The sequence below is a fragment of the Ornithodoros turicata genome, chromosome 6 (assembly GCF_037126465.1).
Source record: "Ornithodoros turicata isolate Travis chromosome 6, ASM3712646v1, whole genome shotgun sequence".
Classification (NCBI taxonomy): Eukaryota; Metazoa; Arthropoda; class Arachnida; order Ixodida; family Argasidae; genus Ornithodoros; species Ornithodoros turicata.
This window is the reverse complement of record NC_088206.1, coordinates 3,695,335-3,699,987: the sequence shown is the minus strand read 5'-3', so window position 1 is coordinate 3,699,987 and position 4,653 is coordinate 3,695,335. Positions and strand designations below refer to the sequence as shown.

The 4,653-nt window shown below is 42.9% G+C and overlaps 1 non-coding gene across 1 annotated transcript; it reads right to left on the bottom strand.

Annotated features, from left to right (window-relative positions):
* Nucleotides 1–347: 347 nt before the first annotated feature.
* Nucleotides 348–419, bottom strand: Trnad-guc (transfer RNA aspartic acid (anticodon GUC)). Its single transcript has one exon. It is a non-coding gene; the product is annotated as a tRNA-Asp (tRNA).
* Nucleotides 420–4,653: the final 4,234 nt, after the last annotated feature.

Below are 4,653 nucleotides of genomic sequence, written 5' to 3'. Positions count from 1 at the left end.
CACTTGCTAACCCCCCTGTCCACCTCTCCTTCCTACTGTCCTCTCTCCATCTGTACACCCCTCATAGTCACACTTGCTTCGCGGCGCTAACATGGATAAAAACATTTTAAGAAATACTGCAGCATTTCGTCGTTTGTGCTGCCTATAATTTTTCATTTGCTTTGTCATTGTGACTGCACTCTGCGCACTCTTCACAAATTGCATGCAGTTTGCCAGTTCCAACTTTTAGAGCTGTTTCGTTTTGTTGTAGGCTTTTATTTCCTTTTTTTATTTGTTTCACTGCAATTATTTAAAAAACAAAAAGAAAAAACATTGTAACACTTGCATAAAATTTGCTAAAAAGAATTCTCCCCGTCGGGGAATCGAACCCCGGTCTCCCGCGTGACAGGCGGGGATACTGACCACTATACTAACGAGGACGAAGATCAAAGTGCATTACACCGGTATACGTAACTGCTTTTGTCGCAAAGCTTTATTTCCTTGGTGTGCATACAGTAGTTGTAGGAGCCGTAGAGGTGGGCTGATGTCCTAACCTCATTTTGGGCCCAAATCTTTCTCCTCACCTCGCTTCACTTCAAAATATTCCTGAAAAGTTTTCCTCCCCTCATATCCTTTTCTGAAAATACTTTTCTTATCTCACCTCACCTCTTCTTATCTTCAGGTAATTTAATCCCTCACCTCATCCTATATTGCAAACATTTGCCTTACCTCATCCTTTTCTGAAAATATTTTCCCCGTCTCACCTCACCTCGACCTTCCTGGAAATTATTCCTCAACTCAACTCTCTTATGTAATTCTTCCTCACCTCACCTCACCTCACCTCAAATTTTTCTTCAAATGTTTTCCTCGCGTGTGTCGGACACCTCACTTCGTTACCTTTCGTCACTTCACCGTTTCTCGTTTCTCTAAAAGCGTTCCCACCTAAGAACATATATATATTACGAGAGGATAGAGAGGTAGGCGAGCTGGTGGTATAGATCCATAACATAAAAACCTGAGATCGGGGGACAAAAAAAAAAAAAAAAAAAAGCCTTCCCTGTGTTGTCGCTTTTTTGTCCCCCAGTCTCGTTTTTCTTTTTTCCTTTCCTTGAATACTCTCGTAATGGACTTGTCTGTCTCGATAGCTCCGACAGCTCCGTCTTCCGAGTCGTGGCGTAAAAAGGCACAAGTCAATGGAAACTTGCCACTCAAAGAGGTGACAAAAATTGTGCAGCCTCAACTGAAAAAGAAAAAGAAAACAAGAACAGCTTCCATCGAGTAGATATCAAGAAACAACAACACGAGATTATTTTCTACCAATAGTGTTGAGTGAATCACACACGTAACATGAAAAACGATCCATGACGAAAACCCGAGACTGGGAAAAAGACGAAAAACAGACGACACAACACACTCACAACACGACTCGTCTGTTTTTCGTCTTTTTCCCAGTCTCGGGTTTTCGTCATGGATCTTAGCCACCAGCTCGCTTGCTTTTTAACCATTTTATATGAAAAACGGTTAGGAGCAACTAATATTTATTCGAAACAAGAACTTTCGTGCAAGAGACTGCACTTCTTCAGGTTACACAACTAAGTGCGACACGAATATATATATACCGAGTGAACAGATACAATAAAACTGGTTTCCAGAACTAAGTAAACACAAAACAACCAGACAGTAATTGTATTTTGTGTTATTATATCTGTTCACTTGGTATATATACTCGTGTCGCACTTAGTTGTGTAACCTGAAGAAGTGCAGTCTCTTGCACGAATGTTCTTGTTCGAATAAATATTAGTTGTTCCTAACCGTTTTTCATGTTACGTGTGTGATTCCCTCTTCGCGGGCTCCTTGACAGTGTTTTATTTTTTTCCCCCCTTTTCGACGTAATAGTGTTGAGTGGAAAATTGGTACATTTGTACAAATTCATTTCTGTCTGCTGTAGCTTTGGCTTAGTAATAACGCAGTCCTTTGGTAATAACATTGAATCAACAGGGTATACAGTCGGACCTCATTTTATGAACCCTCGATATACGAATTCCCTCAACTTACGAACGGCTCCACAGGGAACCAAACCTTTTCCGTGAATTTGGACCTCGTTTTACGAACCTCGATATCCGAACTATGAACGGATTATTAGGGAACGGGCCCAAAGTAGCCAAGCCATTCTGACCTCGATATACGAACGGGCGTTATGAACGTACAGAGGACAGGCCAATGGACCGGAGGATAATGAAAGTTCCTCAGTACATGCTGCCAAGGTCAAACATACAATGTCCCAACGCCACTATGTTCCACAAACATGATTCACCATTTCCTGAAAGAATAATTTGGGGTTTACAGCCGAACGGTTGTGAGTTTGGACCAGGTCTCCGAGATGGAAAAATCTTGCCATTCTAAGAGAAGGCGTTCAGTCCTAACAGCCGGTGACAAGCGTGATATTTGCCGTTGGAAACAGTCTCATCCGCACGCGATACGGTACTTTTAGGACCGGGTGGATGAGTCAAGTGTCAGACTTCTGTCACCTCTTCTAAACAAGATAGACCCTGCAGAAACTATGGTGCAAAGCACAATTTCGCAGTATTTTCAAAAATAAAACTCATTCAAATCAATTTTCCGTGGTTTTGTGAGGTATTTGTGCACTGCACACTTCGGACCTCGATTTACGAATACCTCGAATTACGAACGATTTTCTGAGAAACGAAGGGTGTTCGTAAAGCGAGGTTTGACTGTATACTGAAGTTCAAAGATCCTTCCTGTTTCGAAGCCATTTCAGGTGGACACCACACAGGTCGCTCATGTTCTGTAGCAGGAATCCCAAATAAGTATGACAGCTTTATTCGATTGATCCCCGGCCATATATGTGCAAGCATTTACTGCCGTGTGGAAAAAAATGGAAGTACCACGCCCGTTGAGAGATAAGACCGAACAGACTTTCAAGCTTACGTAAAACGTCAGTTCAGTTTACATTTTCGAATGACGATTTCGATACATATATATACAGCATCACTCATGGGAGTGAGAATGACTCTTCAGTGGTCAGTACAGAGTTTTAATATTTTATAGATTTTTAATTTGCATTATTTCGTGAAACCACCTACAGCCATACTGTGCCACTCGATCAACACTGAAGCTGCGAATTGAGTACCCAAAATGCAATGTGTCCTATGGTTTGCAGCAGTACAGAGTATATACATGCTATATTATGTCGGGATGCCTCCACTATAAAGGTGCCTGTGGCGTTCATTCATTCAGTGGTTGTCACGGTGCAGCTTCGAGTAACGTCTCGAGCATGTCATGTCCTGGCTTGTACATAAACCTTATGCAGTCTCTCAGAAAGAGCTAAAAACCAATTTAGAAACAGGTATAAATCTCGTTGATACGAGGGCAATGCCCGCAAAAACCTCATTACGCGTTCTCGTCACCAATCGCTCTGCCAACAGCTTCCACCATGGAGCGTCTGCTGTCGTTTGATATCTCACACAGATATGTGATAAGTATCAGTAGCACCGAACTACACCCTTAATGATAGGGCAGCACTGCGCTTTCCGTAGACTATCGTAACGTAGACCATTATCTTGCCTTTTCCAGACCTTGGAAATATCTCGAGTACCGTGCTCTAAATGCTGTCTCTTAAACAGGGATCGGAACCGGAACAGAACCCGAACCGAAAACCGGAAAAAAACCGTTATTTTCTGACGAACCCGAACCGAGCCGAACCCGAACAATTTTTTTGCTTGTCCTGAGCCGAACCGGAACTGAACCGAGAAAAATTGATACGGTTACCGGTTCGGGAATCGGTTCAGAGGTGAATTAATTGTACTACTGACCGACCCTTTTTTTTGCTCACCTGAAACGGTTATCTCACACCTTTCTCTTACAATCGTGTACGGTGAGCGTCTTGCATGTAGCAAAATTACTGCCCGTGGACCGGTTAAACCAAGGCCGAAAAAAGTAACTGTTCCAATCCCTGTAAATGCCCCGACCGCTGACAGATTTTTTTTGTCTGTGTATGTGCGGGGGTGGGGGGAGGTTCTCCCTGAGCCGAACCCGAACCGAACCGATATACCTGAACCGGTTCAATCTGATAATTTCGGTTCAGCGGAGCTAAACCCGAACCGAACCAATATGCCTGAACCCGAACCCGAACCGGACCGAAAAAAATACCGGTTCCGATCCCTGCTCTTAAATACTTTTGTTGGTACCTTAAGTACCTTACTGAGTACGCTTCGTGTAGAGTATTTGTACTGTAATCAAAATACTTTTTTTTAGTATTTAGTACTCAGTACTCTAATCACCCGTTCCTTTTTGTCGAATATTCAGATGGGCATTCTCTTATTATACTTGTTTTTTTTTTTTTTTGCCGCACCTGCCAACAGTTGACTTTTCCAGGCCATTTCCATGGAAGTCCACGCTGTTATCATTTAGCTTGATACAGCACGTGCTCTCAGGAAACGTTTTTCGAAGGAGGAGAGGGTAGCCCAAGCAGCACAATGTACTGAAAGTCAGGTGCAATAGGGGTGGACGGTATGTGTCTTATCAATGTTCTTTAGTTTCACAAGTCTGTTCAAGGCCTTCCACCTACCCGTTCACCCCTATTGCACTCGACTTTCAGTACATTGTGCTGCTTGGGAGTTGTCGGATGAGCACTTTGAAATGCGCCTGTACTAC